This window comes from Artemia sp. Qi Xiang Cuo, chromosome 7 (genome assembly GCF_049724085.1).
Source record: "Artemia sp. Qi Xiang Cuo chromosome 7, ASM4972408v1, whole genome shotgun sequence".
NCBI lineage: Eukaryota > Metazoa > Arthropoda > Branchiopoda > Anostraca > Artemiidae > Artemia > Artemia sp. Qi Xiang Cuo.
The window spans coordinates 61,422,410-61,446,969 of NC_142800.1; the positions used below are offsets into that span (position 1 = coordinate 61,422,410).

Consider the following 24,560-nt stretch of genomic DNA (forward strand, 5'->3'; position numbering starts at 1 on the left):
ATATATATATATATATATATATATATATATATATATATATATATATATACATCCTTCTTCACAAAGGTTAAGGAATTGTTGAAGTTAAAGAAAAGAAAAAAAAGAAATAAACGTAATGAACATAACCCTTTTAGCGTAATAGCCCTTATTAAACCAAAAGTGATGAATAACGCTTATTCACCACTTTGGGATTCACTGTTTAAAACCAAGCGGTTGAAGGTTCGTTCGGGTGTCGATATTTAAAAATTTTATTACCTTGTTCCACTCTCTGCCATTGGTTATTATTTACGGGTGTTATTTGGATTAATACTGGGATTTTTATTGTTTAGAAGTTGATTTTTTTTTTATGTTTTTCGGTAGTTTAATTTTCTTTTTGCTTACTCCGCTTCTTTTTTTGTTTATTTGTAAGTGGGAAAAATAATCTTATTTTAATAACTGAAAAGTTTAAAACTATGGAAAATCATTTGAATAAATAAAATATATGAAAAAGAATAAAAAAATAAATGGACCTGACCATCAAAGTTACCTTAGATAATAAACAGTGACATTTCTTTTTTCGCTTCTTAGAATTAATATGGTTAATAAATTGCCGAACTTCGTAACCTACACTATTCTTAAGCAATATTCACTTGTATTTAAAACATTTTCACTTTATATTTATTTATTACTTCTCAGGAGCGAATGCAGTCTAAACAAGTTCGTGATTTAAAAGACGAAAAGGATAGCACATTAAAGTTGTAGCCTCGTAATTGTAATAAGCTTTCGATAAGGTCACTAAAATAAAGGGAGATGATGTAGGCATCTATAGCTTTAATTCATATTATTTTTCATTGTTATTTTTAAAGATGTAATTTTTGCGTTCCTTGAGCTGTAATTATTCAGTATAAACATAAAGGATTAAACGGATTTTTTCTACGTGACAATGTTTATGATGTGACTACGTCTAAGACGTTTTGGGAGCCTATTAATTTTTGACTGGTAAACAAAGGCCGCTTTGAAAAGGCAAGAGGGCGTAATTATCAATTTTATCAGCCCTCAAAATTCAGATATTAGTTTTGAATCAATAAAACCCTTACCATAATCATAGCCAGGGTTGTAGCGCGACCTAAGTAAAGAACCAAGGGCCAACCATGTATTTTTTTTTATGTTAAAGAACTACAAAACGCACCTAAGGAGAGTTAAACACATCTTAGACTTGAATAGCGTGGTTCTAAACGACGTGACGATATCAGATTACATCAAATACCTTAACCCCTCCGTAGCCCGCTTTCAAGGTTTTGGTGAATTAACAATTACGACAGTAAAGTTACAAAGAAAAACTTAAATTTTATCAACACAATTTCGTGCCCACATGTAATATATAATTTCACACTGATTACAGTAAAGCTGAGATATGAAGTTTTTCTTTTTTTTATAAGGTGAAAAATAATTGCTTGAGAAAAACTACATAGAACGTTTCTTTTCTCCTATCTTAAATTCATTGTAAAGATCTGACAGAATATTAATAGCAGAAATTAAAAATGGAAGACAACACAAAAACAGTCAAATAGTATTCAAGGTAAAAGTTGAATCAAAGTACCAGTTTAAGGTACTGGCAGATAGAATAAAATAAATTTATTCATAAAAACAGCTTACAGATAAAACGTGAGCACAATAAAAAAACAAATTACCAGATAACAAATTAACACAAAGTCTAAATTAAACAATAAACTATTAAATATATAAGGCCTATATAAACTTATTGTCACCATATAAAATGTGAATGAAATTAAAGGAAATGTGGATAAGACAAAATAAAATTAAACGCAATATAAAGATATAAACAGAAAGCTATTAAACTTTAAAACAACAATTAAAAAAACAGTGATAAGCGTCATGACAGAATAAATTGCGAACAATAAGAATTTTGCTTTGCAGTGATAATCATTTCACCTTACAAAAAAGAAAAAAAGAGAGAGAGAGATAGAATTGGATGGCATGTAGAACATTCAAATGCCAAATAGTCACAATTCATTTGCTTAGTTAAATCAATTAGTTGCTTGTATGTTTTTACCGTAACACCTTCGTTCAACATAACTAACAGATCAAAACTGACACATATTCAGATACGAGAACCCTGTAAAGGATAGGGTTTAAACAGATTTGCAGCAACGAGCAGAACTGCTTGTAATGTGTGTTAACAAAGATGCAACACCCACTATCTTGTAATGTAGTAACCAATTATCATCATGCAAGTCTGAGACCTTGCCAATACTCACTATTAGATGTTAATAGCAAGAAAAAATTTGAATAAAAAGAAAAAAAGCTATATATCAAATTATAAGTCCATGGTTTTTCAATGATGTAATATCTTCTTTAGGTATCTTTAATCTTGGGGTAGCACTATACATGCCAGCTGAACATTTTGCAGATGAATATAAATCAGAGGAAAGAGATGAAAAGGAAACATTTTTCTTATGTAAATATCAAAGAAACCGACAGGAACCTTGCTTCACGGTTCACAATTACGATAAGACAACTTGGGCCTGTGCTAAATAATAAGAAGTACATTCATCATGGTGATGATAAAAAGCGTGAAAATTCAAATTCTTTACGCAGCAATTTGGGAGGTTGAAAGAAAAGAGTGAATATTCAGTTGTTTTGTTTGGGTCAGGTTCTGTTTTTATTTATTTTTATTTTTTCATAGTGGGATAGCTGAACTTATTATTCTTCTTTAAAACTGCGTATTTCAACAATTTTAATAGATATTTCTTAACTAAAAAAAAGAAGAAAAATCAATGTGCAGACAATCATTAAAAAAAAGTCCCGAGTACCTCCCAAAACTATTTCACGTGTAGAAGATTATAGAGACAAATTAAGCTTACTCTGTATAAACATAAATATCTTGTATGAGCATAAAAGAACGTCATGAGATCCCATATTTTTTCATAGTAACTTAGGAAAGTTTTACTAAAGAAATATAATTTGCCCAATCAGTGATAATTTTGGGATGTGCAAAAATAATAAGATAAAAAGCCAGTTAATTCTTTGAAGGACAAATAGATTAGCTATTTTCCGGTGGTTGAAACTTTTCATTAATTGAAAAAAGCTTTCCAAAAATAAAACATTTCAAAGAAAAGTTAAGATCCATATTAAGCTCTAAAACGAGCAGAAATAAAGTCATATAACAACATAAATCTAAAGAGAACATAAATTAATGAGATTAATGAAAAAAAAAAACGTATTTCAAACAATAGGCTGTACGAAAAATGTGGTTCAATACCACTCTCTAGGGCTATAATGAAAGAAAGGTTGAGGTGGCTAGGGCACGTTGTGCGGATGAAGGATGACAGATTGCCGAAGATTGTTCTTTTCGGCCAACCGTTTAGGGCTAAACGGAAAGCAGGTCGTCCCCGTCTGGGGTGGGAGGACGTCATAAAGAAATATTTAAAGGAAATGGGAACTTCGTGGGCGGGTGTAAAAAGGGAGGCTTTGAATAGATTGGGGTGGAGGATGAGCGTGTGTAGCTGTGTTGGCCTCAGGCGGCTTGGTGCTGCGGTGAGTTGTTAGTAGTAGTAGTATACATATAAATATATATATATATATATATATATATATATATATATATATATATATATATATATATATATATATATATATATATATATATATATATATATATATATATATATATATATATATATATATATATATATATATATATATATATATATATATATATATATATATATATATATATATATATATATATATATATATATATATATATATATATATATATATATATATATATATATATATATATATATATATATATATATATATATATATATATATATATATAGGTTTAAAACTTGACTTATCGATGATTCTATTTACAGTCAATGAAGTATCTTCATTGACTGTCTTGGTTGAAAACAACACAGCTAAAACAACTTGACCTCTCAACGAGTCAAACAATCTGTACATGTTGGGAGAGTGATCGGTGCTTAAAGGTTTCAGCTTAAGGGACTTATTAGCATTTACCACAGAACTTAATTTACGGAAGAGCAACAATCCTGGAGCAATCCGCTACTCTGGCTTTCAGCCACTGATTTATTACATTTTCTGAAAAGAAACAAACCAGTAACTCATCCCTCTGTCAGAATCAGATTCTTATCATCATTTCAAATTGGGTTCTTAGAGAGGCAACCGAGCGAAAGTGAAAAGATAAGGAGGGGCGGTTTACTGGTATCTGACGTCTTTTTTGTCTTTTGAAATACGGAATCAGAATATACTGAAGAAATGTGTTGGAAGAGAAAATATATCTAATACGCTGAATTTGATACTTGGCAACTTCTAATAGCTATCGTTTCTTATCAACCACAATTCTGGAGACAAATCACAGCATCTGTAAGACCGCAGAAAGTGAAAGAAGAAAATGCAGTGGTGGATGCCACAGCATACACGAATATTTACACAGCATTCATAAGCCGGAATGGGCGCTTCAAATTAATTGTTAGCTTGAAGTATTTGCATTCTATTTCAGATTTAAATTATCGAGGTCGGATAATACATTCTGTCAAGAGAGGAAGACCTATAATTTGACTTTTTAGTTCAGACTATCACTGGTCCAGCATAAGCTTAAATCTTGCTCAATTTGGACCCAATAACGTTAGTCTTTCAAAGTAAACAATTTGTGTGTGGGGGGTGGGGCGGGGGGGGGGAAATAGTTTAGCAAAAATAGAAATGGATAGACAGTTAAAAATAGTAGGCTAAATTATCATTAAGTCCTGATCATCAAACAGACAACACATTGATTGCACCAGTATTATCAAAACTACCCAGGTTACCAAAAGTCACTTTCAAAGTCTTCTATTGTGCACGGATTATTTTTCCGTTAATTTTTCAACATATTTCAAGCTAACACTTATTAAATAACACTAGCACTTATTAACAAACACCAATCATTCAATAGACTTCCAAGTCTATGCAGCATACTTTTTTTTCTGTTGGATCAGCATAACCAATTTTTAATTCAGTTGTATGAATGGGACATCGTGTGAAGTAAACCTCCATTACCCCGTTGAGTGGCAAAGAATAAGTGGCAAACAATTTATACTCCAGCCGGCGAACTCAGTTCCTCTGACAAAAAAAACTGTGAGCGAACTCAAGCTTGTATTAAAGCGGGTAAGAAAAAAAAAGTGGCAAAAAAAGTGGCCTAAAGTGGCAAATTCTTGTAAAATGGTTTTTGTTTATAAAAGAAAGTAGAACAATTTCAGAAGATAACATATGCTTTTATCCATCCCCATACACACATACTTTAGGTTTCCATAAAATCTGCTCTGTTTGACAGAATTAGAGGCAAATTAACTGCCTCCTAATATGTAAATCTTGGAACAATTTAGATTCTTGTAGATACAAAATATAGTATGACAGAACAAATGTAAACCAACAAATGAACAAATATGAACATTAGAGAGAGTTATTTCGTTCTATATGCAAGTTCCCAAGGCTGATCTGAATAATCTATATGAAATAAATAGAAATCAATAGCTAAGTTTAGTTAAAAATCAAAATAGTTTGAAAAAAATAACAAACAAATGACAATGACAAAATATAGCACTTCTTAAGCCCTCTTTTCTTTTGAATTCCAAAATAGGTTTTGTTCCTGGAATTAATTAAAAAAAAAACTTTTTCCACAAAATAAGTTTTTCAAAGAAAATTAAAGAACTCCATTAATCAAAATTTGAGCAATAATACAATCAAATAATCTACCAAGCGTGAAACTACCACGAATCAGCATCGATAAATAAACGAAACCCAAAACGAACAAAAATTAACTAAAGTTGGGCTCAAAACCCCTATGCCTTCCCAAGGTCAGTACAAAATTTGCACTTTACTGAAATAAAAATAATTTTTTTTTTACTTTTATAACTTTAATGAATCAAATAATATTAACATTTGGATTACTAAATATAAGTACATGTATATTAAACTGACAATGCACATTCATTTGTATTTTTTTTCAGTAAAGTGCAAATTTTGTTCTGGCCATGGGAAGGCATAGGGGTATTGAGCCCAACTTATGTTAATTTCTGCTCGTTTTGAGTTTGACTCGGTTATTTATGGTAATTTCTGTTCGTTTCGGGTTTCATTTATTTATCGATGCTTATTTGTGGTAGTTTCAAGCTTGGTAGATTATTCGATTTTATTTTTGCTCATTTTTTGTTTAATAAAGTTCTTTACTTTTCTTTGAAAAACTTATTTTGTGGAAAAAGTTTAATTAATTTCTGTTCGTTTTATATTGACATAGTCTTTTCAGGGAAAAAGAAAATAATTCTTTGAATCTTTTTTTTTCTAAAATTTTATAGTTCTGTCTGTTATTTAGATACTGGAGAAAAATTTTCATCAATGTTTAACAACATACAACCTTTAAAAAATATGGACGCAAATAGTACTGTTTTATTTAATTTCATAGCTACTCTAGATGACCTGAAATGGAGAACTTGATGCGATTTGCAAAAAAATATGTTTACTTTCGTTGATTGCTTGGATATACTTACGCTATTTTGATTTGGTTAAATTTTAAGAGCATAAGTAGCCTTATGCCTTATTGGGAATTAGCATCAAAACATTGCATTTTGATATAATCTTAAGGCAACATTTAGTTTTTAAACATAATGGGCAAATGGGAGGGTGGGCGTGGGAGGGGGAATAGTTGCCTTCCAATCACTTTCGACTATTAAAAATGGCATCAGCCCTTCTATTTTCAATCGAATGATTCTTTTTCGAAGTTCCTACGATAAATCCTTCGATACGAAGTGCCCTGGTCTAAACAACAACAACAACAACAAAAAAATAATACATTATACCCACATCGATCTTTACTATAATTAAATAAAAAAAACAAGTTTTTTAAACTGAAAGTAAGGAGTGACATTAAAACTTAAAACGAACAGAAATTATTCCGTATATGAAAGGGGCTGTCCCCTCCTCAACACCTCGCTCTTTATGCTAAAGTTCTTTATTTTTTAAAAAAATACAGTTGTGAGACAGTGTCAAACATTAGCGTAAAGAGCGAGGTGTTGAGGAGGGGGCAGCCCCTTTCATATACGGAATAATTTCTGTTCGTTTTAAGTTTTAATGTCACTCCTTACTTTCAGTTTAAAAAACTTGTTTTTTTTATTTAATTTCTGATCGTTTTTTAGTTAATGCAGCTTTTATTTGCATAAAAATTTTACTTTTCTTTTGCTAAATGGATGTCTTTACAAATTAACTTACGTAACTAACTTCTATATTCGTATATTTTTCTTCTGGCAAAAAATACAAAGTTGCAGATTTTTGCAGATATGAGCTTGAAACCTATGTAATATTGTTTTCTGATACGCTGAATCTGACGGTGTGATTTTCATTAAAATTCTTTCACTTGTAGGGGATGTTTCCCCCTCTTTAAAAAATCGAGTAAATTTTCTCAGGCTCGTAGCCTTTGATGAGTAATACTAAACTTAATAAAATTTATATATTTAGGATCAGCATTATAAACACATTCTTTTGATACATTTATTGACATCAAAATTTTGTTTTTAAAATTTTCGATTACTATTGAGCCGTATCGCTTGTTTTTTTATTGTTTTTTTTTATTACGTATATGTTATTGCTTATATGAAGGGGTTCTCCCCTTAGTCAATACCACGCTCTTTACGTTAAAAGTTAAAAAAAATTTGACTCACAAACCCCTGAATCACAAAGGCCGCTTAATGAGAAGAGAGAGCTCTTTTGAAAGCACTAAAAAAAACTGTAGCGTAAAGAGCGAGGTATTGACTTGGGGGAGAACCTCCTCACATACGTTATAATTTCTGTTCGTTTTAAGTTCTAATATTCCTTCTTACATTTCAGTTGAAAAAACTTGTCTTTTTTTTATTTAATTTATGAATGTTTCTTAAATAATGCTTGGAAATCCGGCGCCCCCTTCATAGAAATGTCCCTTACCCCAAAGAAACATCCTCCACGGAAATATTATCCAGAGTAACCCCCTCCTCTAGCCCCCCCTCCAGAAAAAATCCTTCCTGAAAATGGTTGTATACTTCCCAATAACCAATAACTAATGCTGGCAAGTCCGGCGCCCCATTCATGGCAATTTCCATTCCCCCATGAAAACTTCCTTCATGAACAGATCCACCAACATAACCCCCGACCCACCCTTCCCTCCCACTACCAGAAAAAACCTCCTGAAAACTTCTGTATACTTCCCAATAACCAATACTATATGTTAACATTGGGTAAAGTTCATAACTTTTAGCCCTCCCTCTGGGAACTTCAGAGGACTAAGTCATCCTAAAAGACATATTTATCATATTGTCGACCATGCTGAACAAAATGGCTATATCAAATTTTGATCGGGTGACTTTGGGAAAAACATGAGTGTTGGAGGGGGCCTAGTTACCCTCCATTTTTTTTGGTCACTTAAAAAGGGCACTAGAACTTTTAATTTCCGCTCTAATAAGCCCTCCCACGATATTGTAGGACCACTGAGTCGATACGATTACCCCTGGGAAAAAAAAAACAAAAAACAAACTAACAAACAAATAAACACGCATCCGTGATCTTTCTTCTGGCAAAAAATGTAAAATTCCACATTTTTGTAGATAGGAGCTTGAAACCTCTACAATAGGGTTCTCTGATACGCCGAATATGATGGTGTGATTTTCATTAAGGTTCTATAGCTTTTAGGGGGTCTTTCCCCCTTTTTTTGAAAATCAGCCAAATTTTCTCAGGCGCGTAACTTTTGATGGTTAGCACTAAACTTGATGAAAGTTATATATTTGAAATCAAAATTGAAATCTGATTCTTTTGATATATCTATTGGTATCAAAAACCCGTTTTCTAGAGTTTCGGTTACCATTGAGCCGGGTCGCTCCTTACTTACAGTTCGTTACCACGAACTGTTTGAAAATGTCAAGCCTTACAATCACTTGGGACTATTAAAAAGGGCACTAGGCCTTTCGATTCCCAATCGAATGATCTCTTTTTGAAACGACAACGCTTTCTATAAACACCTTATACGCCCCCAGGGCATAATACAACCCTTACTCTAAGGGCTGTTAGGGTGGTTGTCGTCCTCTAAGGCCTAATTCCCAGAGCTTTCAACTACGTTAAATAAAATGGCTATCTCAAAATTTTGATTGGATATGTTTGGGGAAATGGGGGGCGTGAGAGGGGCGTTAGTCGCTCTCCAATCACTTTCAACTATTAAAAAAGGCACTAACCCTTTCAATTTACAGTCAAATGAGGCCTTTTGAAGTTTCTACGACAACACTTTCAATAAAAACCTTATATGCCCACAGGGCATAACTTACAACTCTCGCCCTGAGGGCCGGGGGGAGGGGGTGCCATTCTCAAAGACCTAATTTCCAGAACTTTCTACTACGTTGCACAAAATGGGTATCTGAAAATTTTGATTGGATGTTTTTGGAGGAATGGTGGTTGTGAGAGGAAGGTTAGTTACAATCCAATCACTTTCGACTATTAAAAATGGCACTAGCCCTCTCAATTTCCAATTGAACGTCCGCTTTTGAAGTTTTACAACAACTCTATCTATAAAAACATATGCCCCCATGGCATAGCTTACAACCTTTGCCCCGGGGGCTCTGGCGGGTTTGTCATCCTTTAATACATAATATCCAGAACTTTCAACTACGTTGAACAAAATGACTATCTGTAAACTTTGATTGAATGTTTTTGGGGAAATGGTGGGCGTGAGAGGAGGGTAATTACTCTCCACTCACTCTCGACTATTAAAAAGGGCACTTTCAATTTTCAATCAAACAAGCCCTTTTTGAAATTTCTACAACAACTTTCTATATAAACCTTATATGCCCTCAGGGCATAACTTACAACCCTTAAACTGAGGGCTCTGAGGGGGTTATCATCCTAAAAGACCTAATTTCCAGAACTTTCAACTGCGTTGAACAAAATAGATATCTCAAAATTTTGATTGGATGTGTTTGGGAAAATGGTGTGCGTCAGAGGGGCGTGAGTCGCTCTTTAATTACTTTCGACTGTTAAAAAAGACACCAGCCCTTTCAATTTCCAATTGGATGAGCCCTTTTGAAGTTTCTACGACAACGCTTTCAATATAAACCTTATATGACCCAAGGGTGTAACTCACATCCTTTGCCCTTAGGGATGTGGGGTTGTCATCCTTAAAGATTTAATTTCCAAAACTTTCAACTACGTTGAGCAAAATGGCTATCTAAGAATTTGTCTTGGATGTGTTTGGGGAAAAGGTGGGCGTGAGAGGGGGGTTAGTTGCCCTAAAATCACTTTCGACTATTAAAAGCGCACTAGCCCTTTGAATTTCCAATCGAATGAGCCCTTTTTCCAGTTTCTACGACAAAGATTTCAATAAAAACCTTACATGCCCCCAGGGCAAAACTTATAACCCTTGCCCTGCAGACTGTGAGGGGAGTGTCCTTCTCAAAGGTATAATTTCCTGAACTTTGAGCTGCGTAGAACAAAATAGCTATCTCAAAATATTTATTGGATGTGTTTGGGGAAATGGCGGGCGTTGAAGGGGTGTTAGTTGCCTTCCAATCACTTTCGACGATTAAAAAGGGCACTAGCCATTTCAATTTCCAATCGAATGAGCCCTATTTCAAGTTTCTACGACAACGTGCTCTATAAAAACCTTTTATGCCGCCAGGGCATAACTTACAACCCTTGCCCTGGGTTATGTGGGGGGGGGGGGTTGTCATCCTCAGACATAATTTACAGAACTTAAAACTACGTTGAATAAAATGGTTATCTCAAAATGTTGATTGGATGTGTTTGGGGAAAAGGTGGGCGTGAGAGGGGGGCTAATTGCCCTCCAATCACTTTCGATTATTAAAAAGGGCACTAGCCCTTTGAATTTCCAATCGAATTAACCTATCTTGAAGTTTCTACGGCAACACCTTCTATAAAAACCTTATATGCCCCCGGGCATAACTTACAACACTTGCCCTGAGGGCTGTCGGGGAGTGTCCTCCTCAAAAACATAATTTCTATCTGGAAATCAACTACGCTGAACAAAATGGCTGTCTGAAAATTTTGATTGGATATCTTTCAGGAAATGGTGGGCGTGAAAGGGTTGTTAATTGCCTTCCAATCACTTTCAAGTATTAAAAAGGGCGCGAGGCACTCCAATTTCCAATTGAATGAGCCATTTTCGAAGTCTCTGCGACAACTTCTTCGATACGAAGTGCCCTGCTTTAAAGGAAAAATAATAAATAATACATTGTGCCAACACCGTTCTCATATATCCCCAGGGCATAGCTTAAAACACTTGCCCTGAGAGTTGTGGGGGAGTGTCCTCCTCAAAACATATTTTCAATCTGGAAATAAACTACGCTGAACAAAATGGCTATCTCAAAATTTTGATTGGATGTGTTTGGGGAAATGGTGGGCGTGGAAGGGGTGTTAGTTGCCTTCCAATCACTTTCGATTATTAAAAAGGGCACTAGCCACTCCAATTTCCAATCGAATAAGCCATTTTCGAAGTTTCTACGACAACTACTTCGATACGAAATGCCCTGGTATTAAAAAAAAAAAAATAATACATTGTGCCAACATCGTTCTTTACTTAGGCACCGTGTGATTATAATTGCTTTTAGCTTGATTTCTTCTTGAACACTCGATAAATTTACATACAAATTCTGAAAAATTATGATTGCTTTTGAAAACCGGAATCGACCTTTTATAACTTCAGTTTGGTCACAATGGAATTAATCATGTCAGAAAGCCCATTTTAAAGTGGCAGTGACTATCCACAAGACAAAACGACACAAGTGACAACACATGATAAAAAAAAAACAGAGCCACAATCCCTTAGCCCCCCGGTTCCAACATCTTACGATACCCCCCCCCCCCCAAACAAAAATACGTCTATTTGCTTTCCTTTTTTTCTTTTTTCCTACCAATGGAATCTTACTTACAAGCCAGATCAAAATGGACACAGTTGTGATTTCAGACGTCAGAGCATTCATCATATATCATTTATTATTAGCCAAAAAAATTTATTGGGTGGTAATCACCTGGAGTGTGATTTGGAGAAGATGCCAGATACTGGACGGCTCCTCCAAAAGTGCAAAAGAATAATACGCTTTTAACGGGAATTATTTTCCAAAAACAGGGTAAATATTGGATGTTCTTTTGTTCCACTTCTCCCAGAAAATTCCTGGCCTCTTAAAGAGAAATTTAAATGATTGTCACAGACAGTAATGTGTACCAAACCAAGTCAGACACGTGCAATTTCCAAAACAGAATATTGTAAGGAATTTTCGTTTTATTAGCAATAACTATTATTTTTCCGATTAGAAAAAAATTAACGTCTTTTGAAATGACACGTTAAGTTCAGACACTTCTTTTTGGTTATTCTTTTTCCAGACACTTCTTTTTGTTTATTCGTTTATAAATGTCACAAAACAAGATGCTCATATGTAATCCATTATATGGATATTATTCCAAGCAACGTCTCATCTTGGCCCATATCAAATTTCACCAATTGACACCGGAAGTGTTGGAAACAGAAGACATTCTACGAAAGGTCACAATGGCCAATGCAAGTGTGAAATTTCTCTCCTTCCTCTATCGTTTATTTTTGGTTATTCAGAAAGAAACTAAGAAACGAAATCAATAAACAGATAGACCTCACACTGTCAAATGCAAAAAAATCAACGCTGATACTTATAAAAATGCACTCCTTATTAAATAGCGCTGCATTTTTTCCCCACAAAACAAAACCCTAATCCAATCCTTGTTGTGTTAAAAGATCCAACACGTGCACATGACTGCGTTGCTTTACCTCAAAAAACAACGGCTATTATTTGTTTCCTATGTGTTTAATGGTAAGAAGAATTTGGTTGTGTCTATCGACGAGCGACTGCCACACAAACACGTCAGTTATAATTGCGAAACTACGTCATTGTATTGCATTACTGTTTATGACCATTGTGCAGGCACTTAAACGAAGACAAAATAACCACGAGCCTAAAATGTATCAGTAATGAACATGAGGTAGATCAATTTCCACATTTCTGGAACCCTTCACGACTGAAAATATACACGCTTTGCAAGTCTTGCTTGCAAGTCACTCTCCGTGATAGGAAGAATTCCCAAACAACAAAACATAAAGCGTGGACCGCAAAAAGGAACGGCCTGAAATTTCATATTTTATTCTCCATGGTTGTAGGTACCTGCCAACCAAATTTCAAGTGAGTTTGGAAAGTTTAACCCTTCATGGCCCAAGGGGGGGGGGGGTACAACTGTACCCCAGGGTGTAATTTTTTTTATTTTTGGTACCTTTTTTTTGGAGATAAGTACAATTCCTTTTAGGACTTTTATTTATTTATAATTACGGACAGGATGCATATAGTTATAACCCAAACCGGTCCTTAGGCCGCTCCCAGCGGACATAGGAAAATACGGGTTCCAGTCCTTATAGGCCGGTGAGAATTAATACGGAAGATTGGTGGAAATATATCCTCTCTGTCACCTTTAATCCAAACTACATGCCCTAATAATAGAGTTCTCTTAAAATCACTATTCACATGATTCATTTCACCTACTCACTCCCCACTCCCATATATGTCAAGCTGACCGGTGAAAAAATACAGTAAAATTTCCTTTGAAAAATTGGTGGAAAGGGCATTAGAAGAGGGAAAGCCTCCCTTTTCCTCCGATAATAAACAGGAAAGACACAAACTCTTGAGACACCGCCATGACGAAGCTGTTGGACGTCAGGGAAAGCTAACGCTTGTGTTCTGCTTCGAGTATAGGTATGTAAGCCGTTCTGATGAACTAATTTAGACATCTAGCCACCGAGAAGCTATATCAAAACTTAGGCAGTCCCCACAAAGTACACACACAGCAACTACTCTTTCTTTCCACCAAGTTTAATTTGGATACGACAAACTCTTCTGTTAAACGTCCTGACGATAACAATTTAGGGACCCATCCCTTTTTCGTTCTCCAAAAGGATCCCCAAAAGCCCACCGTAGGTGAAAAGAGCTTAGTTTTCTCTGAATTTGGTTGAGATCTTGCAATCACATTTACTAGATTTTCGTATTATAAGAACTTAGGGACACCCCCTCGGAAGTTGGCCTATATCTATACATTCCAACAACTAGGACACTAACTTTTTTTTTCGTTCCAAGTTTGATAGAGATCTTACAACCATGTCTGGTAAATGTGCAAATGACCAGATAAACACGTCCCTCGCCCGCCTTTGGGTCACATCGGAGCTGACCTTGTTTCAGTCTACATCCTGGATCGAACTTCATATTTTATTTTAATAACTACAAAATTCGCAACATGTGATAGTCAGATCTAGGTATCTAAGGAATAACTTCATGTTCGACAAGAGCCCGGCATGATCACTCAAAAGATTACTTTTGGAGCTTGGACAGATTTGTTTTTCCTTCTTGTTTAGACCAGGAAGTAGAGTAGAAAAAAATTCCAGTTATTTCTGGAAAATCATTCAAATTTTTTTAAGCTTCACTTTTTTAAATTTTTTTTTTCTCTGCTTCACGAAATCCATATTGGACCAAAGTTACGAATTTACATCTATTGCCGATACCAAGCTACAGACCGCTGATCACGATAAATATAAAAAAGAGGGGGGAAATAACAACAACAACTAAGAAAACATCGATGCTGCTTGGCAACACAGTGCGTACCATATATTAAGAATTTTGTATAATTTCAAAATTCGACAATTTTTCTTTTTCATTAGTTCTAAGAGAACATGACAATCTTTCTACACATATTTTCTAAGCCTTAGATGGATGACATGCTTTGGCTTTTTAGACAGAGTAGAGTCAAGGGTGTAGCCATTATGCTATTGATCCTATGAAGTTGAACAAAGTAAATGCAGGGAAAATGCGGATCTACGAAACTTTAAAACATTCTATTGTTACTACCTTTTCCAGAACATCGGGTTTTCTACAGCTTGGAATTCGGGTCAACTTTTACAATAGAATTCCTGGAGACTAGTAGTGTACGGATTTGCAAAGACAACAAAACATTCCAAACTAAAGTGAGAACATATGGATTTTTACAATAGAAAAAAATGAGTCTGGAAACATTAAAAATGTGCCTTTGCTCCTTAAAAAGCATCCATAGGGGACAGGAGGGACCATCAGTCTCCCACCTCACTAGAAGACCAAAAGTGCAGCAATTTTGAATTTTCGGAAAAAAATATCCTTTTTTGAATTACCTTTCTGAAATATGTCGAGCAACTTAGCGAATTTCTTAAATTTTAGAAATATTTAGCCTTTTTTCTTCGATACAAATTTGTGACACAACACCCACCCTTCTCCTACTCAAAATAAACCCTGTGTATATGCGTACTCAGAAAAATTAGTCGAATTCGGGAATAAAAAGTGATATATTCTTATATTCGTTACCAAAAATGATGCCCTAAAGCTGAAACTACGAACCTTACGTTTACTGCATTCTTTATTCAGCAGAGTTATTTTCAAATCGTTTTTTTCACAGTTGCAAGACACTGTTTCTCTTTTTAACGAACTTTTTTCTGTTATATCCACTATAACTAGTCTAATTTTCTTTTATTTCGTTCGTTTTTTTATTGCCTCGTTAAAAGAGTTGGTAGACTTTTCATGTGTATCACTTGACTCTTCCCCTATCATGGTTTATGATCATAGAAAGTTGGACATCTCTTTTTTAAGATTCTACTCAGTGAAATAACTATTTGTTTCACGTAACGAAAAACAAATCATGAAGATAAAAAGTGTTAGAGAACTGAAATGGCCCTTACATCCTCTTAATTTGATTTTGTATCAGAACTTGTCCTTAGTTTACTGCTTTCTATGATATTACCGATGGACACATACGAATGGTAATCTCAATCTCACTCACCCATCCACCCTCCCCCAAAAAGTAAATTGTGGCTTGGCGACAACCCCCCTCCCCGATTTGTGTTTGCCTTCGCTGTTATCATTATTTTTTCATATTTTTCTTCTTATCGACAGGAGTCACATCGTCGGTCGTTAACCTTGCATTTTATGCCCAAAAGCACCGAGCGTGGTTTTTTTTTTTTTTTTTTTTTTTTCGAGCCTCTTCTAGGGATGTATAGTTTTTTGTTTTACACATTTGGCGATAAAAAAACGCCCGGTAAAACAAATGCTGGGACTCACTACAGCGTCCACTGTCACTACAATAAACTAACGGTGATAAACGATCGTTTAATTTAACGCCTACGACGCGATGGTGGCCAGTGGAACTAAATGCATGCTTACAGACGGCGTTTTTACCGATCGTTTTTTGTCACGAATTCAAAGAAGTTAGTCTACTAACGATTACTGTTGTGTTTGTATTGAGAGAGTGTGTTTGCAGAGAGTATATGATAAAATAAACTAAATTGGGAGTCATAAATGAATTATTTTCTACCAGTTCATACTAATGAACTGTAAGCAAGGAGCGAATCGGCCCAATAGTAACCGAAACTTAGTGATGATTAATGAACTTGAATAATGATTAAATAACAACAATGTGGTTTTTTATGTTTTTTATGTTAATGAAGATGTTTTATTTAAAAGAGATTCCAACTGCCACTGGTAAGAGCCGAAGGCCGAGCAAGCAGAGGGACGAGACGAAACACGGTCAAAATAAGAATACCGTAAACAAACCTGTTCAGACATATGCCAAAGCACTCCTATAAAAGTATAGATGCAGACAAAATATCAGCAAAAAATGAAGAGATAAAAAAAATACAAGAAAATATACCAAAATAGGGGACATAATGAAATGTGAAGATATACTTCGGTTAGCAATTGTTAATTTGCAAAGTCACAAGAAAGGAACGAATTTCGAACGTAATTGAGAATTGAGATTGCTTGAATTGTTTTTATATATAAAAAATACTAAAATTTATCGAGTCATGGGCGATAATATACTTGTAAGAGCTTTATAAGTTGGTCTTCTATTTTCTGCAAGCCACTTATGTTACCGTGCTTTCGGTTTGTTGGGGTCGGTTTTCGATTTTCAGTAAATTACTAATTTTCCAAATTCTAGCGAATCGGGAAACATCACAAGTTAGTTTATTTGCGATAGTTATTTATATACATCTTTCGCAATGAATATATTTCGTTCGTTTCACTTCGCTCTTTACTTCCTTAAAACAAACTTTTTTTTTAAACATTAATAATTCTTTATAGATTCAAAGAAAGTTGAACTGATTTGCGTTTTAATAGGAATAAAATAACAACACAAATTCACTAAGAGATTAATTTATCAGCCAGTATAGTTCTAGATCAGGTGAAGAATATACAATCAGTAAACAGCCGAAACTTACTTTCAACAACAAGAACTTTTTATGTGTCATAAAAAGGGTGCAGTTACCACTGTGCCCAAAATTTTAATTTTTCTGAAAAACATAGTCCCGAGAAATTGCCATAGGTTATTTTATACTACAAGGAAAGTCTTACACTTAAAAAAAATAGTAACTTAAAGCGTACAGTTTCGGCAGTGAATTTGCAAAAAAAATTCTTTATTTGTCTACAAAGAGAAAGAAAGAATTTCCCATAACAAAATTGGACTAAATTTCATTATTTTCTTTTACACAAAAAACATTCTAGAGCATTTTATAATAAAAGATCAAGGAAAAAATAAAATCTTTGTTATCTACTGGAGGATATATGCTTGGGAGGAAAAGGAATTCCCTCGTCAAACGTGGGCAATATAGCACTTTATTCCAACACAGCAAACCTTTTCCGCATGAAAAAAAAACCCTATGCTCTATCAACAATCTTGATCAATATCTCAAGGAAATCACGCCACGACTTTAAAAATGGAACATACCTATCAGGGGAAAAGGGAATAATAGGTTAGAATAAACATGAAAATGTTCGGAAATCTCAGAAAATGTAACATGCTAAGAATTTTTTGCATAAATCTTAGAGCTGGTAGTAGATTCAAAATTAGGAATTATTGCATTTTTAATACACAAAATAATAGATAAATATTCTCCAAAGAAAAGCTCATTTTGAAATCATAAGCGGCTCCAGACATGACCAATGCACAATAATAAGTAGAGTAGGTACAGGTATGTGCTTGTGTGCCAAAACAGTGCTTTAGGGGGAGGAGGACTCTTCGAAACAGATATACATGGTTCATTTAAAAGAATTTTGGAAACATAAGGCACGAATTGGAACACTGGGGAGGTTCAGTAGGGCAAAAAACTGAGTAGCCTAGTGTATAAAACCTAACCTAGTCACTTTAACACGGGCGGTTTTAGGGGAGGGACAGAGGGCACTTTCCCCGGGCGCAGAAATTTTAGGTGGTGCAAAATTTAAAATAAGTAATCTAACGGTGATGATAATTTTGTAATTTTAGAAATTTTATTTTTGCTGAAATGAAGTAGAGGGCGCAGATAATAAATGAAACAATTAATAAATAATTAATTACTACAACTACTACTACTACTACTAACAACTCACCGCAGCACCAAGCCGCCTGAGGCCAACACAGCTACGTACGTTCCTCCACAATCCCAATCTATTCAAAGCCTGATTAATTTAAATAATAAATTAAAAAATAATTAAAAATAAATTATTAATTAATTAATAAATTGAAAATAATTTTGTTAATAAATGAAAATTTTTTTAAAAATTTGGGCTAAAATTTTGTTTGGGAGAAGGGAGGGGGCGCTAATCAAGATTTTGCATCGGGTGAGTAGAATGCTAATAATGAATTCTCGGCCTTTATGTTCCTTCCTATGCTATTCTCGGCCTTTATGTTCCTTCCTATGCTATTCTGAGGCAGTTTATGTTCCTTCCTATGCTATTCTGAGGGTTTATGTTCCTTCCTATGCTATTCTAAGGGTTTATGATCCCTCCTATGCTATTTGGGGCCTTTATGTTCCTTCCTGTGCTATTTCGGGCCTTTACGTTCCCTCCCATGCTATTCTAAGGGTTTATGTTCCCTCCCATGCTATTTGGGGCCTTTACGTTCCTTCCTATGCTATTATAAGGGCTTATGTTCCTTGGTGTCTTTCCAGAGCATGTACTTGACGATGGAGAAAAAGGGTTAAAGTGATTAGCAATTATGAGTGGGGATTCCCCGCTGTGTTTTTTTTAATCGAAAACTAGAGATTGTCAAATTGCGTATTTAGGAATGGTTTTGTAGGGAAAGCTGTCTATCACTCATGTGTTATCCACAGTTCCATTTCTTTAGGATTTGCGAATTTGATCCTATTAAGGTGGAGAAAAAAAGAAAAGGGTTTAGCATTTGCGAATACTTCGATGTGTTGTCAATTTAAAATAGTTTAGAAATAAAAAAATTTAACAAGAAATGACTGAAAAGTGTTTTGGGGGAGATCGGTTGATTGTGTACTGTATAATACACAAGTGACGTTTGGACAGTGTTGTCAACTGTTGCCTGATTCCGTGTGGTTTTTCTTTACCTGGTGCCCATTAATAACGAAATTTTGTGTTAAATAAGTAGTTGTTGTATCTTTTAAAAGAGCTTTAAGGGGTTTGAGAGACTGGGTTGACTGATTCCGTGTGGTTTTTCTTTACTTGGTGCCCATTAAAAATGAAATTTTTGTGTTAAATATGTAGTTTTTGTATCTTTTAAAAGAGCATTAAGGGGTTTGAGAGATTCAGTTGCCTGATTCCGTGTGGTTTTTCTTTAATTGGTGCCCATTAAAAACTAAATTTTTGTGTTAAATAGGTAGTTCTTGTATCTTTTAAAAGAGGTTTACGGGGTTTGAGAGACTCGGTTGACTGATTCCGTGTGGTTTTTCTTTATTTGGTGCCCATTAAAAACAAAATTTTTTTGTTAAATAAGTATTTCTTGTATCTGTTAAAAGAGCTTTAAGGGGTTCGAGAGACTCTGTTGTCTGATTCCGTGGGGTTTTTCTATTCTTGGTACCCATTAAAAACAAAAATTTGGTCTTAAATAAGTAGTTTTTGTATCTGTTAAAAGAGCTTAACGGGGTTTGAGAGACTCGGTTGCCTGATTCCGTGTGATTTTTCTTTACTTGGTGCCCATTAAAAACGAAGTTTTTTGTGTTAAATCAGTAGTTCTTGTATCTGCTAAAAGAGCTTTAAGGGGTTTGAGAGACTCTGTTGCCTGATTCCGGGTGGTTTTTCTTTACTTGGTGCCCATTAAAAACAAATTTTTTGGGGTAAATTAGTAGTTATGGTACCTTTTCAAAGATCTTTACGGGGTTTGAGAGACTCGGTTGATTGATTCTATGTGGTTCTTCTTTACTTAGTATCCTATAAAAACAAATCTTTTTTCTTATATAAGTAGTTCTTTTATCTTTAAAAATATCTTTAAGGTGTTTGTGATACACTGGTGCAAGATTACAGGTTGATTTTCTTTAATTGTTTCCCATTAAAAACTAAATTTTTGTGTTAAATAAGTAGTTCTTGTATCTTTTAAAAGAGCTTCACGGGGTTTGAGAGACTCGGTTGATTGAGTCAGTGTTTTTTTTCGGGTCGGGCTGCCCTTGAAAAATGAAATTCTTGTGTTATATAAGTTTTTCTTACTCCTGTTAATTTATAAGTATGGTGTTTGAGAGACTCGGTTAACAGATTCCAGGATGTTAATGATTACTTATTGCAAATTAAAAACAAAGTTTTTGGTTTATATAAGTAGTTTTTGTATCTTTTAAAAGAGCAGTAAGGGGTTTGAGAGATTCAGTTGACTGATTCCGTGTGGTTTTTCTTTGCTTGGTGCCCATGAAAAACGAAATTTTTGTGTTAAATAAGTAGTTCTTGTATCTGTTAAAAGAGCTTTACGGGGATTGAGAGACTCTGTTGCCTGATTCCGTGTGGTTTTTCTTTAATTGGTTCTCATTAAAAACGAAATTTTTGTGTTAAATAGGTAGTTCTTTTATCTTTTAAAATAGCTTTTAGGGGTTTGAGAGACTCGGTTGCCTGATTCCGTGTGGTTTTTCTTTACTTGGTGCCCATTAAAAACGAAATTTTTGTGTTAAATAAGTAGTTCTTGTATCTGTTAAAAGAGCTTTACGTGGATTGAGAGACTCTGTTGACTGATTCCGTGTGGTTTTTCTTTACTTGGTGCCCATTAAAAACGAAATTTTCATGTTAAATAAGTAGTTCTTGTATCTTTTAAAAGAGCTTTACGGGGTTTGAGAGACTCGGTTGACTGATTCCGTGTGGTTTTTCTTTACTTGGTGCCCATTAAAAACGAAATTTTTGTGTTAAATATGTAGTTTTTGTATCTTTTAAAAGAGCATTAAGGGGTTTGAGAGATTCAGTTGCCTGATTCCGTGTGGTTTTTCTTTACTTGGTGCCCATTAAAAACGAAATTTTTGTGTTAAATAAGTAGTTCTTGTATCTTTTAAAAGAGCTTTAAGGGGTTTGAGAGACTCGGTTGACTGATTACGTGTGGTTTTTCTTTACTTGGTGCCCATTAAAAACAAAATTTTTTTGTTAAAATAGTATTTCTTGTATCTATTAATAGAGCTTTCAGGGGTTCGAGAGACTCGGTTGTCTGATTCCGTGTGGTTTTTCTTTACTTGGTGCACATTAATAATGAATTTTTCGTCTTAAATAAGTAGTTCTTGTATCTTTTAAAAGAGATTTACGGGGTTTGAGAGACTCTGTTGACTGATTCCGTGTGATTTTTCTTTACTTGGTGCCCATTAAAGACGAAGTTTTTTGTGTTAAATCAGTAGTTCTTGTATCTGCTAAAAGAGATTTAAGGGGGTTGAGAGACTCTGTTGCCTGATTCCGTGTGGTTTTTCTTTACTTGGTGTCCCACTAAAAACAAAATTTTTGTGTTAAATAAGTAGTTCTTGTATCTTTTAAAAGAGATTTACGGGGATTGAGAGACTCGGTTGCCTGATTCCGTGTGGTTTTTCTTTACTTAGTGCCCATTAAAAACGAACTTTTTGTGTTAAATAATTAGTTCCTGTATCTTTTAAAAGAGCTTTACGGGGATTGAGAGACTCGGTTGACTGATTCCGTGTGGTTTTTCTTTTCTTGGTGCCCATTCAAAACGAATTTTTTGTGTTAAATAAGTAGTTCTTGTATCTGTTAAAAGAGCTTTACGGGGTTTGAGAGACTCGGTTGCCTGAGTCAGTGTGGTTTTTCTTTACTTGGTGCCCATTAAAAACAAAATTTTTGTGTTAAATAAGTAGTTCTTGTATCTTTTAAAAGAGCTTTACGGGGTTTGAGAGACTCTGTTGACTGATTCCGTGTGGTTTTTCTTTACTTGGTGCCCATTAAAAACGAAATTTTTGTGTTAAATATGTAGTTTTTGTATCTTTTAAAAGAGCATTAAGGGGTTTGAGAGACTCTGTTGCCTGATTCCGTGTGGTTTTTCTTTTCTTGGTGCCCATTAAAAACAAAATTTTTATGTTAAATAAGTAGTTTTTGTATCTTTTAAAAGAGCTTTAAGGGGTTTGAGAGACTCTGTTGACTGATTCCGTGTGTTTTTTATTCAATTTGTGCCCATTAAAAAAAAAGTTTTTTTGTTAAATAAGTAGTTTTTGTATCTTTTAAAAGAGCCTTACGGTGTTTGAGAGACTCTGTTGCCTGATCCCGTGTTGTTTGTATTTACTTGGTGCCCATTAAAAACGAAATTTTTGTATTAAATAATTAGTTATTGTATCTTTTAAAATAGCTTTACGGGGTTTGAGAGACTCGTTTAACTGATTCCGTGTGGTTTTTCTTTACTTGGTGCCCATTAAAAACGAAATTTTTGTGTTAAATAAGTAGTTCTTGTATCTGTTAAAAGAGCTTTACGGGGATTGAGAGACTCTGTTGCCTGATTCCGTGTGGTTTTTCTTTACTTGGTGCCCATTAAAAACGAAATTTTTTTGTTAAATAAGTAGTTATTGTATCTGTTAAAAGAGCTTTACGGGGCTTGAGAGACTCTGTTGACTGATTCCCTGTTGTTTTTCTTTACTTGGGTGTCATTAAAAACGAAAATTTTGTTTTAAATAAGTAGTTGTTGTATCTTTTAAAAGAGCTTTACTGGGTTGGATAGATTCAGTTGCCTGATTCCGTGTGGTTTTTCTTTAATTGGTGCCCATTAAAAAAGAAATTTTTGTGTTAAATAAGTAGTTATTGTATCTTTTAAAAGAGCATTAAGGGGTTTGAGAGACTCGGTTGACTGATTCCGTGTGGTTTTTCTTTACTTGGTGCCCATTAAAAACAAAATTTTTGTGTTAAATAAGTAGTTCTTGTATCTATTAAAAGAGCTTTACGGGGTTCGAGAGACTCGGTTGTCTGATTCCGTGTGGTTTTTCTTTACTTTGTGCACATTAAAATCGAAATTTTTGTCTTAAATAAGTAGTTCTTGTATATTTTAAAAGAGCTAAAAGGGGTTTGAGAGACTCGGTTGCCTGATTCCGTGTGTTTTTTCTTTACTTGGTGCCCATTAAAGACGAAGTTTTTTGTGTTAAATCAGTAGTTCTTGTATCTGCTAAAAGAGCTTTAAGGGGGTTGAGAGACTCTGTTGCCTGATTCCGTGTGGTTTTTCTTTACTTGGTGCCCATTAAAAACAAAATTTTTGTGTTAAATAAGTAGTTATTGTATCTTTTCAAAGAGCTTTAAGGGGTTTGAGAGACTCGGTTGCCTGATTCCGTTTGGTTTTTCTTTACTTAGTGCTCATTAAAAACAAAATTTTTGTGTTAAATAGGTAGTTCTTGTATCTTTTAAAAGAGCTTTACGGGGTTTGAGAGACTTTGTTATCTGATTTTGTGTTGTTTTTATTTTCTTGCTGACCAGTAAAACAGATGTTTTTTTTTTAAAAGAGTATTTCTTGTATCTGTTAAAATAGCTCTACGGGGTTTGAGAGACTCTGTTGCCTGATTCCGTGTGGTTTTTCTTTACTTGGTGCCCAATAAAAACGAAATTTTTGTGTTAAATAAGTATTTCTTTTATAATTTAAAATAGCTTTACGGGGGTTGAGAGACTAGGTTGCCTGATTCCGTGTGGTTTTTCTTTACTTGGTGCCCATTAAAAACGAAATTTTTGTGTTAAATATGTAGTTTTTGTATCTTTTAAAAGAGCATTAAGGGGTTTGAGAGATTCAGTTGACTGATTCCGTGTGGTTTTTCTTTGCTTGGTGCCCATGAAAAACGAAATTTTTGTGTTAAATAAGTAGTTCTTGTATCTGTTAAAAGAGCTTAACGGGGATTGAGAGACTCTGTTGCCTGATTCCGTGTGGTTTTTCTTTACTTGGTGCCCATTAAAAACGAAATATTTGTGTTAAATAAGTAGTTCTTGTATCTTTTAAAAGAGCTTTACGGGGTTTGAGAGAATCTATTGCCTGATTCCGTGTGGTTTTTCTTTACTTGATGCCCATTAAAAACGAAATTTTTGTGTTAAATAAGTAGTTCTTGTATCTTTTAAAAGAGCTTTACGGGGTTTGAGAGACTCGGTTGACTGATTCCGTGTGGTTTTTCTTTACTTGGTGCCCATTAAAAATGAAATTTTTGTGTTAAATATGTAGTTTTTGTATCTTTTAAAAGAGCATTAAGGGGTTTGAGAGATTCAGTTGCCTGATTCCGTGTGGTTTTTCTTTACTTGGTGCCCATT

The 24,560-nt window shown here is 34.4% G+C and overlaps 1 protein-coding gene across 5 annotated transcripts in view; it reads right to left on the minus strand.

The window, feature by feature from the left end:
- LOC148950531 (uncharacterized protein CG43867) overlaps nucleotides 1–24,560 on the minus strand; it is a 355,819-nt gene that overhangs the window by 103,114 nt on the left and 228,145 nt on the right. The window lies entirely within an intron of this gene.